The following is a 15,367-nucleotide window of genomic DNA, read 5'->3' as shown; positions in this document are numbered from 1 at the left end:
CTAAAATAGATGAAAGTCTCTGCCCTCAGGGTACTTTATAATGCATTTGGAGAGGTAAGACTAACATGATACTGCACATAAAACAGATTATGAATACCCTGGGGTCACTGGACATGGGACCACGAGTCCAAGATTTTCTGAGACAGTCTTGGTTTCAAGTATTCTGTCTTGTTGTTCCCCCAAACTATGGAAATATCACAGACGTGCCAACATTTTGGCATGTATTGGAATGTGTGATGTCAGTAAATGTTATAGTAAAAACACATGCAAGCCACAGAAGAATGTGAGCTCCAAAAGGAAAATCACAGGAAGAAGCAAAATCATGGTTTTGGAGTGGTTTTGTACTAGACCTGTGATATGATCAGGGTTGTTTGTTGTTGTTCAGTCATGTCTGACTCTTTGGGACCAGGTGGACCATACTATCCATGGAGTCTTCTTGGCAAAGATGGTGTAGTGGTTTGCCACTTCCTTCTCCCCCTCTAAGGGGGCAGATGGGGATGGGAACTCTAAGGGAAGTATTAAAGGGGAGACTCTAAAGAGGAGCACTGCCTCTAAAAGGACATGGAGAGGTTAATTGCTTGCCCAGGGTCACACAGCCAGTATGTATCAGAGGTAGCTTTGCGTTTGGATCTTCCTGACTCTAACTCTCTTCATAATTATTGCCTTAACATGAGCATTCATGTCAGTGAATATGATGTGTGTTTATAGCTATGTAGTATGTCTATATGGGGTACATAGAGGCATACATATGGTATGGGTGCCATGGCATTTGTTATCATTGACCTTAACTTTTCTGGTCATGATCAGTCAATCAATCAATAAACATTTATTCAACTCTACAATGTGGCAGGCACTGTGCTAGCGATACTAAAAGAGGCAAAAGATAAGTTCCACCTCAAGGAGCTTACAATCTAATAGGAGAGACAACATGCAAACAATATATATGTAGCAAGCTATGTACAGGATAAATAGGAAATAATTAACAAAGGGAAGGTTGTATGCATACATACAAAATGCTTCACTATTTTGACAGCAAAGCAAAACATATTCCTGTTTGAGATTAAGCAAAGCTCACTGTATTTCTAGACTTGACCTAATTCTTCTCTCCCTTCTCTCCCAATTCTTCCCACTCTCTCTCCCACTCTTGCTTCTCCCATGTACGTTCGACCGAGGGTGACATTTCTGTGCCAATCCTTCTGGTGAATAATACAAAAATTCTTCAAAGATAAACAACCCAAATAAATAATTAACACGCAGATAACATGCAGATAACAAGAGCAAGATGAAGGTGAGTACCTCTCATTCCAAGCCACTAAGCTGGATTTCTGGCAAATTGCCCAAGTGACTTATGGTTAGGGCCTTGATCATCTTAAGAGCTATGTCCGGGTTTTTATAAAACGTCAAAGTTGGAAGGGACCTCAGAGGGGATTCAGGTTCATCTGTCACTGAACAGTAGTTTTTCTTAAAGACTTCCAGCAATGAGCCATCCACCACCTACTGAGGCAACTCATTCCACCCTTGGTCAGCTCTGATTGTGAGGATGTTTTTTCATAGAAAGGGTGCCGGCCAGCCAGTGCCTTTTGAGAACCACATTAGCCACAGTAATGGGAAACAGACTATTGCTTAGGGACCAAGAGTGCCTGGGCCTCAGCTTCTTCATTTGTAATATGACTAGATGACCTTCAAGTTCAATTCAACAAGCAGTTATTAAGCACTCGTTCTACGTGCAAGGCGCTGTGCTAGGTGCTGAAGATGTAAAGGCAAAACCAAAACAGCCCCCACCCTTGAGGAGTTTATACTCTACTGGGGGAAAGAACAAGTCAGCCTTAACTCCTTTGAGTCTATGATTGTGCAAGGCAGGCGTATGAAACCTCCCATATTCATCAGTTTCACACAAAGGACTCTCATCTCTCAGATCAGGCAGCCCCTTCCCTGTCCTTCAGGGCAACATCAAAGAACTTCAGTGATCAACAGGATCTATCATATCTGGAGTGTTTTAAACTAACATAATGATTTTGTTATAAAAGATGAAATATGTACTTTCATCCTGAATGGTGCAAATGTTGATTCATCACATGGAATCCATCCACATGTGAAACTCCATCTCCTGTCTCCATGACTTTTCATTGACTCTCTCCCACAGTTCTCTCTCGTCACCTCCACCTCTTGGAATTGTTGGTTTTCCTCATGACTTAGCTCTGGTGCCATCTTCTGCATGAAGTCCCTCCTGATCCCCACAGTTGCTCTTTCCTTCCCATACCTTCCGGTCCTTCTCAGTCCCGTTACTGACTCCTCATCCGTGTCATTCTCACTAACTATGAGTGTGCCCCAAAGCTCTATCCTGCACCCTCTTCTCTTTCCTTCCATAATCTCTCCTGTGGTGACCTCATTGCTATACAGATCTTTATATCCAATCCTAGTCTCCCTCCCGAGCTCCAGGCCCACATCATCAAACCTCTTTTGGGTAGCTTGTTGGCGTCTCAAACTCAACAAGCCCAAAGTAGTGCTTTTCAGGAGGTTAAGAGGTTCTTCAAGCAGTTTTAGCTATGTTCCTGATGGCCCTTTAAGAAACAAGAGGCTCCTGGAGGGCAGGGAGTTGAGGTAGAAACAGCTCTGAAGAGTGTGGGCTCCGGAAATAGAGAAGAGGAAGAGCTATGGAAGAAGAACTCAGTTCTTGAAAAGAGAACACTTCTTACAACCTGGGGAGGAATTTCTCTGCCCTCTTTAGCAGCCATGGTGTCTTGCAGAATAACTACTTGCCCAAGAAGAGAAACTGCGCCCGGCACCATAAGAGCCACCTGTCCAGTAAAGGTGCTGTGCCCAGGGAGAGCAAAAATATGAGAAAATAAAGGTCGTTCAGGTCCCAAAGCATAGGAGGAGCGAGTTTCTTTGGCCATATGTGTTTTCTCAGTGTGAGCCTCTCTTCTAGTGTGTGTACCCACTTTTCTCACTGACACTGCATGGTTTTTTTTAGAAGAATATGTCTCAGCGTTTATGGAGGAGATGTTTTATATGACTGTTCTTATGATAACATCAGAAAATGCCTTTGCTTTGAGCTAATTGTGTCTGCTGGCTGACTCTTGAAGATAACTGTACCAGTGAGGGCCCATGAGTTATAGTTTTGGTAATGAGGATCCCCAAAGTACCTTGATCTCCCAGAACTTGCTCCCAATGGGCACAGTCACCTCGTGGGGACCCAATGTGGGAGTTCAAGTCGGAGGGTACTTCCTAGGAGTGCTATCCATACACACACATGAATATAAGTACATATATATGTACATATATGTATATGTTTGTGTGTACTTACAGAAGACAACTCACATAGTCTTGAGAAGTTGTTAGTACTAAAAAGACAAGCAACGATATAGGACAAGTATTCAACCCTGTTCTCATAGCCTCATATGGTGGATACTCTTGAAGCTAGGTTTATGGTCTCTCTGTCTTATTTAGTCTTGTATAGTCCCAGCTAAGGCTGGGAATTCTTGGAAAGCTATCCTGGAGCTCTGGGCTCCAACTATTTTGGAAGGTGAGTCAACTTTGGATCAGTCAAGTTTCAAGGATAAGCAATGATTTCTGGCTAAACAATTCTACCAGGCTGCTATAAAGCTTTGTTCTTACACTTTTTGGGGGAGCGGGGCATGGCAATATCTAATTGGTACTTTCAAACATTACATTTTATTCATTTGTTGGCAAAGTTCATACAGAATATATGCATTAGGGCAATATGGGCAAGTCAGCTGAATGAGCTTCTGGTGGTAAGCTCTGACCAATCAATTGTAGCAAGTAGAGATCAATCTAGGTGCAATTCTCCCCCCTCCCAGGCAAATTGTTTAAATGTTACAAACACTATAACAATAAAATATATAATAAGTATTGAGTATACTACAGACACAGTTTACTACCTAATATACTTGGACTTCCATTTCAATTCTAATTGGACAGGAAAGATGCTCCAGACTTCTATAGTAGAACCCTCATGGCAAGCATGACCCAGAAAAAGTCCCAGGATAGAGGAGAATTAGGGGCACTCGAAGTCCAGATGGTATCCACTGAGTATGCACGAGTTATCAATATATCTCAGCCATTTCCAGCCATGCTGCCTACATTCCAACCATCACCTTTGACTCCAATATCAAGCCCATAGCCTTGGGACTTCAAGCTTCTGATTGGTAATTCTTTACCTTATCTTGCCTAAGCATACACTCCCCATTCCGTATTCATGATATCCTCCGTCCTTTTCCCTCTCCTTCCAGAAATGTCATATCTGCCCCACCTCCCACCCCACCCCAAGCCAATGGTACTGCAATCCAGGGCAATAGAATAAAGATGGAAATTTTAGTTTCTTCATATTGCCTTAATGAGACAGAAAACTGCTGGGTGTAGGCTTGCTTGGTACCCCAGAACAGAATAAGACCCTCATACCCACCCTATTATAATAAAATTGATCATTTATAATAAAATTGAGTCCAAATAAAATCAACATTACCATTCCTGGGAATGACATATCAATCAATGACTCCATTCACCATTTCCTCTGACTTCCTATCCAAAACTTTGCTCCCTGGCTACTACTCCCCTTATGTTTGTTGTCTTCCCTCAAAGTAAGAGCCTCAAAGGCAGGGACTGTTTTGCTCACTTATATTTGTATCCCTAGCTCTTAGAACAGTGCCTGGCACATCATAAGTACTTAATAAATGCTTTTTCATTCATTCATTAAATCTCTCATTCATCCATTATGTAACACCAACCTGCCCCACAAAGTGCCTTTGGAGTTTTGCCACGAGGCATTTCAGGGACCAGGAGGGCAGCAGAAATGTTACATTGCCCTCCAAGCCAATGCTACTGCAGCTCAGGGACATAACATAAAGATGGAAATCTGCATTTCATGTTCCCTTAATAAGACAGAAAACTGCTGGGTGTAGGTTCACTTGGAACCCCAGTGCAGATCAAGACTCTCATCCCCACCCTACTGTAATGAAATTGAATCCTACCAGCTTTCAACCAAAGGAAATTGATGGATGGTACTTCAGAGCTCTGCACACAGAAAAGGGAGCAAGTTTTCAATCTGGTCTCCAAATTCAGCATCATTCCTTGGCTCAAGAATGATCTCATTTCATAGCTCAGTTGGGAATTTGCCTGATGCTGTCATGCTTTGGACTGGGAGTGAGCTTGGAAAGGCTCCTATGCTTGTTACTCCAAAGAACATGAAGGGTGGGGGGAGGTTAGGTGAGAACAACAACAAAAAAAAACCAACACAAACCCAACCAATAGCAACAATCTGGTTTAAGATATTCAGTCCTAGTAAACAATATCCAAACAGAATGTTGGAGAGAGAAAAGTATGGAAGCTCTTAACCCCATTGCAACAATTAAATAGAAGATCCAGTTAGAGCTGGGATACTCAGTGTACCTTCTTGGTCATGCTAACCCCCAAGATATTCGGGCCAACCTCTTTAGCAAGCAGACGCAACATCCAGTCTCCAATAGTGAAAGGAGGGAATATAACTGCGTCATTTTTTTCTTTAGAGTATATACATTTATTCAGATGTATATGATGGCTCTTAGATTTAGAACTGGAAGTGTCCTTACACATTATTTAGTCCAGGCCCCTCATTTTATAGATGAGGAAACAGACCCAGAGAGATTAAGTGCTCTATTTCAAACCACACAAGTAGTAAGTGGCAGAGCTAGGAGGCTGCAGCACGTTTGAGTGAAAAAAAAAAGACTGGATCTGGAATTAGAGATCATAGGTTAAAATTCTGCCTCTGATGTTGACCATTTATGCAACTAAGTCATTTAACATTTTGAAACCTCAGTTATCCATCTAAAAAATGAGGAGGTTGAATTAAATGGACTCTGAGGCCCTCTTAGACTGTGCTTCAGTGACTGCAGTCTTTTACTCCATAATCCAGGTCCCTTTCCACTACCCATGTTTAAATATGGCAGCTAGATGGTGCTGGACCTGGAATCAGAAAGACCTGAGTTCAAATCCTCCCTCAGATGCTAAGTTATAGTGAGATTTAAATGAGATAACATAAGTAAAGGCCTTTGCAAATCTTAAAGCACTATATAAATGCTAGGTATACTTGTTGTGATTTATTGTTGGTGTTCTTACCCAGTAACAAAAATGCTTGATGGCCAAGGGTATCTCAAAGATGGTACAATCCCCTTCCCAGAAGCACTCATATTTTCACAATTTCTGCATGAAACCTGGTTAGATGGAATACCAACAAAAGTGTAGAAAGAGAAAGTAATCACAAAAGAGCAGCCTGGAGAAAGGGGTGGGGCAGGGTGGTGGGATATAAGATAGGGAGAAAGTCATGAAATTATAAGATGTAGAGCTTAAAAACTAAGTCCAGCTCCCTCATTTTAAAGTGAAGCCTAGAGATTAATTTCTGTGACTCACCCAAGGTTAAACAGGTAATAAAAATAAAGCCAAAATTTGAATTCAGGACCTCAGATTCGAAGTAGAGTGTCCCTTCCACTTTACAATACCTTATATCCTGCCCAAGAAATTGGAGAAGCTAGGTGGTGAGAAGGATAGAGCACTGAGCCTGAAGTCAGGAAGAGTCATCTCATGAGTTCAAATCCAGCCTCAGACACTTACTAGCTGTGTGACACTGGGCAAGTCACCTAACCCTGTTTGTTTGATTCAGTTTTCTCATCTGTAAGATGAGCTGGAGAAGGAAACGGCAAACCACTCCAGTATCTCTGTCAAGAAAATTCCAAATGGTGTCATGACTCAACAGCAATAACAAACATAAGAAATGTTGCCTTGGCTTCAGTAGGGGATTGCTGGGGGGCTGATGGGCTCTGTGAATCACTGTTCACTAATAGAGACAGATGATCGGCTCCCTAGCCTCCCAGGATGTAGCAATGGCAGCATTTCCTCTGGAGTCCTGGCAGTCATAATGCAACTGTAGCAGCTTGAGCAATAGGAGAGCCTAAACTAGTTTTGCCACTACCACAGCTAAATGTGGAGGCGTGGACAGTCAGGATGACTCAGGGGACCCTGGGTTCAGGCAGTTAGTAACTGTATTTCCTCAGGCAAAGAACCTTAACCTCTCTGAACATCATCTTTCTCATCTGTAAAACAGCAATACTGATAGCATTACCTCACTGAGGGTTGTGAGGTTCAAGTGAGATAATGTATGTAAAGCACTTTACAAACCTTCAGGAGCTGGGTACCTATCAGCTGTTGAGGCCGTTGTTGTTTATCTGTGGGGCTTCCTGACTGTGGGTTCTGATTTTCCCCCAAATGTCTTCAGTTCCAAGGGTGGACTTAGGTCTTGTGAAGGACATCTACTGCCACTCATGTCCTGCTGGGCAGGAGCTGTCACAGCCTTGGTTTCTGTATCATCACTGCCCTCGACCCCTCTCAGCCCATCTTTCATTCTTCTGCTCTCATGAGGAAAGGCATAATGAGGGCAGCGGCTCTGGCGTACCTCCCCCTAACCTGGAAAGGAAGTACTCTTTTGTGGCCCCCTCACCAAAGATATTAGTTCTGATAAGAGCGGTAGTTCTAATTTTCAATACTTTTCCAATACCAAAGTCAACCTTTTTTTTACCCATAAGAATCCTTTCAACTGCCTCATTGTCTGTGAATGGTTCTGCATATGCCACATTTACACAGACGATCCACACACTCACATCATTGGCCCTGTTGGTTACTGGACACTAGTATCCTAGGAGTCAATAGTACCAAATCCCATTCTGACCCACTTTAAAATCCTTAATTTAACAAGATTAAACCAGAGACGTAAATCAGATTGCATTATTTCTTATTACTTCCTTTTACACAATCTAAGGCCGGAACAAGAGGTCAGCTAAGTGGCATAGTGGATAGAGTGCTGAGCATCAAGTCAGGAAGACTCATCTTCCTGAGTTCCCATCTGGCCTCAGACATTTACTAGCTGTGTGATCCTGGGCAAGTCACTTAACCCTGTTGGTTTTAGTTTCCTCATCTGTGAAATGAGCTGGAGAAGTAAGTGGAAAACCACTCTAATCTCCTTGTCAAGAAAACCCCAAATGGGGTCACCAAGAGTCAGACACAACAGAAACAATTGGACAACAACAAAAGCTAGACCAAACTGGACTTCTTACTCTTCCTCATACAAAATACTCCATATCTCCCATCTCTGTGACTTTATATTTGCTGTTTCCAATGCCTGAAATGTTCTTGATCCTCACCTATGCCTCTTAAAATCAGTTTCCTCCAAGATTCAGCTCAAGCACCACCTTCTGCATGAAACCTTTCCTGATCCTGTTAGTGGCTGGTGTTACCTCCCTCTAAATTAGCATGTACATATTATATATGTATCTATAATACTTATACTTCTTTAAACAGCTTAGGCTTGAGTTGCTTCAACTGCATGCTATATGTTTTTCTCATTATTCTGTATGCTATATGTTTTTCTCATTATTCTTTCTTATTGCTTTTTATTCATTCTGATCCTAAGATCTGATGAATCAAGGTACACACATAGCTGATTCAAGGATGGCTTCTAAGTTGATAACAAGTCTTTTCCTATTAAAATAAAATCTGTTTATTTTTTTTGTAGCACTATCTACAGGATTCTGGCCCATCAAAAGATGATTCTCCTTTGTTTTACAGTATTTGTCCATCAATGCCTTAACTTGTTTACTAGATCTGGAGGCCTTCTTCTGTGGTTAATGTGGAAAACATTATTATTAAACATATTATTAAAACAGGGAAACTGTTAATTTATCTACTTATGTTCAAGATTTTTGAGTTTCATTCTTCCCAAGATTTTTTGTAATTTCCAGTCTTTTTTTCCCTATTCACTTTCTGATCCTGTCCCCTCTGGGTCTCAAAGAGTCTTAGCCACCTCCCATGCTGGGCAATTCATGGTTCATCCAGTCTATGTCTCTGTCTTAAGTGATTTTTGAGTGGTTAGAACTAGCCCCAGCTATAGGCTGTGCACTTTTTCTTAGGCTTAGTAGAGAGTTACAGAGCCCCATACCCCTTCCAGTATGGTGTCCTGTCCTTCCTCTGAGCTGTTTGTTTGCCCCAGAACAGGTAGAACTGCCATGCTGGTACTACTGGCAGTAGTGGAGGCACCAGTAGAACAAAGCTTTGCAGCATTGGTGCTATAAGGTTATCTGTCCTGGCACCAGCAGTTCAGAGCTTTCCAATGCTAGTGCTACAGGGTTGTATCCCCCAGGAGGCTTTTCATCCTAAAGGGCTGCCATCTGCCAGACTGTCTGTCATTGCCCAAGCAAACTTACACAGTCTGGAGCAGTGGTCTCCAAGGCATTATAAAGAGAGAAAAGGACCCAGGTGTGGGGTTGGGTTTTGTTGCAAGCCCTGAACCATTTATTAGGTCCTTATATCTGTTAGTGCAGCCTTACTACTGGTATCATGGGAGGTGGGGTAGAAGTGTTGAGTGAGCTCAGAGTCAATGAGAGTCAGTTCACAGGGTTTGTGATTTGTATGTGTTTTTTACCTTCTTTTGCATTCTGCATGTCATGGAAACAGCTAAAATGGCTTTATCTTTGTTTTAGGTAGGTTTGAAAGATAGTGGGATTCAGAGAAAATGCCTGGTCCTCCATCTTGTTGCTCAGAAGTCTTGAGTTGGTACATTTTTTAAAGGGCACCAGATCCGTTTCACCCAGATACAAAGTAGCATTAGACCCAATGCTCAAGAGCCACTCCGGTCACTCTGCAGATCTCAGATGTCCTGTGGCATTTTCCAGATCAGGTCACAAGGAAGCTAGATGGCTAGGTCTCTGACTGGCAAATGGCCTCACTTTTTTCTTTGTTTTAACATCATTACAAGTAGGCACCTTTGCTACATGTGAAAATTTTATCTCCCTTAAATCCAAAAAGTTCTTTGTATTTGTATCCTCTGCCTAACACAATGTATGGCACTTAAATGAATGTTGATAAGTAAAAGCAGCCAGAGATGTGCATAGGACAGAGACAGAGTCCAGACAAGCCAAAAAATAGACACAGGGAAAGGAAATTTGGTGTGTACCAACAATCAAAGCAAGGTGCAAATACAACAGCTTATGCTCCATGGGCTACTTTCTTTTGAATCTAAAACCCCACCTTTTTCAAGAAGCCTTTTCTGGGAACAGCTAGGTGGCACAGTGAGTAGAGCACCCACCTGGAGTCAGGAGGACCTGAGTTCAAACTTGGTCTCAGATACTTGACCCACTTACTAGCTGTGTGACTTTGGGCAAGTCACTTAACCCCAATTGCCTTGCCCTTCCCCCTCTTAAAAGAACAAAAAGCAAAAAAAAAAAAAAAAAGAAGCCTTTTCTCATCCGCTCTTCATCCTAGTACTGGCCCTCTGTTGATTAGCCCCAATTTATTCTGCCTATATCTTATTTGTACATAGTTGTTTGCATGTTGTCTCCCCCATTGGACTGAGCTCCTTGGAGCCAGAGACAGGGTTTTTTACTTGTTTGTTTTTTGTTTTTGTTTTTTCCTTGTATTTACAATGTCTGGCACGTAGTAGAAACTTAATAAATGCTTGTTGACTTGACTCAAAGATGAGCTGGGGAAGGGATACTGGCACTTAAACCTTTTTTTATGGGGCAGGCTGACTGGAATTTGGAAACAGGTAGTCATTTTTTTCCCCTCACCAAAAATGGAAACACAAATTGATACCTTTGGCTGTGCATTCCAAACTGCTAAGCGTTGTTCTCAGACACTTCCTGTAGTATTGTTGGAGACACACAGTTAAGGCAAGAATAAGACTACTGACCACTTTTGCCAGCTTGTAGGTTTTTCTGTAGTGTTTTAGGGCCAGACACAATCAACATAATGTCATCTCCAAATAGCAATCTCTGTAGTCAGTCAGCCAATAAACATTTATTAAGTGTCTACACTGTGCTAAGTGCTAGAGATACAAATATGAAAAAGAAAGACAATCCTTGCCCTCAAGGAGTTTAAAATCTAATGGAGGAAGACAATACACAAAAGGAAGCTGAAAGAAGAGGGGAGAAAGTACCTAGATACCTTCATGTAGACTTGGTTGGCCATGACCTGGCAGGCTGCCTCATGAAAATACTGACAAAAAGAGGGTATAGTTTCACTATCACAGCTGGAAGGGAAATTGTGACATCAAGGAGAAGCTATGCTATGTTGCCCTGGACCTCATGCAGGAGGTGGCTACTGCTGCTTTATTTTCATCCCTGGAGTAGAGCTATGAATTTCTTGATGGTCTGGTGGTCACCATGGACAATGAGAGGTTCAGGTATCCAGAGGCTCTCTTCTAGCCATCATTCCTGGGTATGGAATCCTGTGGCATTCTTGAGACCACTGTCAATTCTATCATGAAATGTAGTGTTGATATCTGAAGGATCTCTATGCTAACACAGTATTGTCTGGTAGTACTACCATGTACCCTGGTATTGCTGACAGAATGCAGAAAGAAATCATAACCCTAACACCTAGCACAATGAAAATTAAGATTATTGTTCCCCCTGAACATAAGTATTCCACTTGGATTGGTGGCTCTATTCTGGCTTCTCTCTTCCTTCCAGCAGATGTGGATCAGAAAGCAGAAATATAATGTATCTGGCCCATCCATGGGCCATCACAAATGCTTCTTAACAGACTGCTAACAGATACAGAGCATTTGCTGCATGGGTATAAATTTGTCCTGGCAAATATGTACCTCATGTTAGCCTCATGAAACTGAAATAAGCCTTTTTTGAAAAGAAACTTGTCCTTTCAGAAGTTAATATCCAATATTAAACGAATGTCAGCACTTTTTAGATTTCTGAAGTATTACTGATTTGATCTCGTATTCAAGTTATCAGTTGTTCCCTTGTATGTTTTAGCATACCTTGTACGTATCTTTGATCTAAATTCTCAACTGACAATTAAAGCTAAGAGTTAACTTCTATAGAGAATTGACCTGATAATATGGCATATTATTTCTGTGGCCTCTTATATCCTGAAATATAATTATCAGTTGTTATAACTATTTTCTAGTTATCTATCTGGTTGGTTAACACGCATCAGCTGTACAGCTTAGATCTATAAAGCATCAGACATGTTGTGTTGTTTTCAGTTGTTTCAGTTTTCAGCTGTGTCTAACATTTCATGACCCTATTTGGGGTTTTCTTGGCAAAGATACTGGAGGGGTTTGCCATTTCCTTCTCCAGCTCATTTTTCAGGTGAGGAAATTGAGGCAAACAGGGTTAAGTGACTTGCCCAGGGTCACACAATCTGAGGTCAGATTTGAACTCAGCTAGATGACCCTTCTTGACTCCAGGGCCATTTCTAGCTGCCCATATCAGATCTTTGTAGGATATCTAAAGGTCAGATTTCCAGCACCTAGAAGAGTTGGCTTGAAGAATTTCTCTCCTAAGTCTAGAAAGAGTTTATTAACTATATGTTACATCTTTCCTCTGTTGTAGCACTATTGCATTCAGTGCTAGTATATTGAATCTAAGCCTTAAGAACCCGTGTTGTTTTTTTTTCTTAACCCACTGTTTTCCCCCAATGTCATGAGGCTAAGTTATTTAACCTTGAGTTGCAAAAATGTTTGCATTTACAACCTGTAAATTTGTGTGTCTAGTTTATTTATGTAAGATTTTTACACATTGCTTTAATATTCTCAAATGACAGTAAGAATACCAAAATTTGTAAATAATCCTAAGTTGAGAATTGTAATGCCCAATATGACATCATGTAAGGAAAAATAAAAGTGCTCAAGCAAACTGAAAAAAAAAGTGGGGTCATGTAGAATCTCACTATTTCTTCTATTTGGACTTCAAATAGTACATGCTCTATGTACTTTGGGTAAGTATATATTTCCCTATTTTATGCCTCAATTATAAATACTAAGAGGACTATTAAACAATGATCTCTGGGGCCTCCTCTGTCTTGAAATTTTGTACGGTACCCATCTTCCAAAGCATTTCGGAAGCCTTAAAGTACTATATAAATGTCAGTTGTTATTACTATTACAGTATAACCTATTATCATTCTTTTCTTAACATTTGTGTGGGAGGTACTTTATTTAAGGAGAATCTCTAATGCTGTATTTTGCTTTAGCAAGTGAAATGTGTTTTTTGTAATCAAGGAATAATAGACACAATGGGATCTTATTTTGTCTCTGGCACTCAGTCAATTGGACAGCTGTGAAAATGTGGTTTGCTGCAGAAAATTGTCTGTAAAGACTGCCTATTCAGTAAATGGGTTGCTTTTGTTACAGGACCTTCTCAATGAGAACCATGAGTACTCCAAAAAAAAAAATAGGTCAGCCCGGCCATCCAAAGAGGAAAAACAAAGTGGATGAAGAATGTATATTGCCCAAATTGTATTATGGAGTTGAATATTGAATTAGTCCATTGGTGCATATATATCTTGGGGGTTTCTACTTATGGACAAGGAGCTGGGCACAGAATTGAATAGGAGGAGGAGGAAGAAGGGGAGCAAGAGAATGGGCTTGGTCACATTTGGGAAACTGTACAGTACTTTCAGTGATCCCAAGTAGTTCTCTGGATTAAAAACCCATCATTTAAACATGTGTCTTTTCCCAGGAATGTTATGAAGTTAGGAATCATAGAACACTACAATCTCAGAAAGATTATAATTACAGGTGACACAGATTTGGTAGAAATCTATATGAATTATATAAATAGGCTGGATAATATTACCAAAGATAGTATGCATGAGAAAAAGCAGCATGAAAGACATCAAGGACATTGTCTTACAGCAAGAGGAAGGGATAACAGATAGGCAACCTACTTTTTACACAGTTATATCAGTGTATTAAGGATCTGTGATACCTTCAGGGTGGCAATTTCCTCCAAGAAGAGAGAACAAGACCCATATACAACTTTTAATTTAGAGAGTTGGCTAAGGCTCAGTTGCTTATGTGTCAGAGTCAGGATTTGAACCCAAGGCTTCCTGACCCCATGCCCAGCACTTTAACTCCCTTGTCACACTGCATTGATATCCATGAAATATTAAAAGAAGCAAAAGAAGGCTTCCAGTGCGTTGGGTCAATCTTCTATGTAATATCTACAGAAAAACATGGACAAGAATTGTGCAGAATGAGATGGTATCCTTGGGCTGTGATCTATAGTAGAAGGAAAAGCCAAACTAATAAGATAACAAATTTACTGAAGCATAAAGATATTTTTTCTAACAGCTCCTCAAAGCTCCATTAAGCTTGAGCGCTTGACGTGAATGTACTCTAAGTAATGAGCAAAGAATGATACAGGGACCTGCTTCCCCACTGCTTGTAATATCTGCTCACCTTGGCATTTGACTATTGTACTTTCTACTTGAGGAATTTAAGTGTTGGACATGAAGTCAGGAAAGCTTGAGTTCAAATCCTCTGTTGCCAAGTCTTATCAATTTTACCTTCAAAGCATCTGTCATACATGTCTTTTCTCTTTTTCTGCCACCACCTGGTGCAGGCCTTCATCACTTCACATCTGGACTATTGCAGTGGCTGGTCTCTCTGACTCAAGTCTCTTTCCACTCCAATCTATACTCCACTCAGAGAGTTGTCAGGGTGATTTATTCAAAGGATAGTCTGGAGTGGGCAGAGACTTGATCTTCCTAAGGTTAAGGTCTGGCTATGTTACCCCCCTATTCAAAAAACTCCAGTGGTTCCCACTTTCAGGATCAAATGTAAAATCTCCTGTTTGGAATTCATAACCCAACCCTCTCCTACCTTTTCAGTATTCTTCCATCTTACTCCCCTAACCAACATATTCTGTGATGTAGTCCTTGCTTCTCTTCATTTCCTACCAGTTGCTCTACTTGGTTTTGACTCCTTGAACAGCATGCTTTTCCCTAGGACGAGCTCATCACCAGAAATCTAATCATCATGGAGACTGCTTCATCTTTGATACTCAACACTTCCTCAGTACCCTTAGTTGCCTCTGAAAACTCCTCCCAAAGTCTCCCTTTATTTAAAATTCAGAATTTCCAACTCTTCATTTCTCATCAGCTGCTCTGCTTGGTTTTGACTCCATGAAAATAATGCCCCCACTTGGGGTGCCCTCTGCTGATTCCCCTACCTTTTTAGTTTCCTTTTGTGCATTGTCTTTCCCCATTAGACCGTATGCTCCTTGAGGGCAGAGATTGTCTTTCTTTTTCTTAATTTGTATTCTCAGTGCTTACTTAGCACAGTGTCTAGCACATAAGAGGTGCTTAATAAATGTTTTACTATTGATTATTACTGTTTCTTACACAAGACACTCCATCTCCTGATTCTAAGCATTTTCATTGGCTATACCTGGAATATATCCTACACTTGGAATGCTCTTCTTCCTCATCAATCAATTTTACTTCCCTTCAAGTCATAGCTAAAAATTCCACCTTCTATAAAAAGTCTTTTTTGGTCCCTTTTAATATTAGCACTTTTCCT

General features: G+C 40.9%; 1 protein-coding gene across 1 annotated transcript in view; it reads right to left on the bottom strand.

The window, feature by feature from the left end:
* Positions 1-15,367, bottom strand: part of GALNT16 (polypeptide N-acetylgalactosaminyltransferase 16) — a 118,319-nt gene that overhangs the window by 40,497 nt on the left and 62,455 nt on the right. The gene's annotated exons all lie outside the window — the stretch shown is intronic.

The sequence above is a fragment of the Trichosurus vulpecula genome, chromosome 8, assembly GCF_011100635.1.
Source record: "Trichosurus vulpecula isolate mTriVul1 chromosome 8, mTriVul1.pri, whole genome shotgun sequence".
Taxonomy (NCBI): Eukaryota; Metazoa; Chordata; class Mammalia; order Diprotodontia; family Phalangeridae; genus Trichosurus; species Trichosurus vulpecula.
Note: the sequence above shows the minus strand (reverse complement) of the source record. Positions and strands in the feature narration are given on the sequence as shown.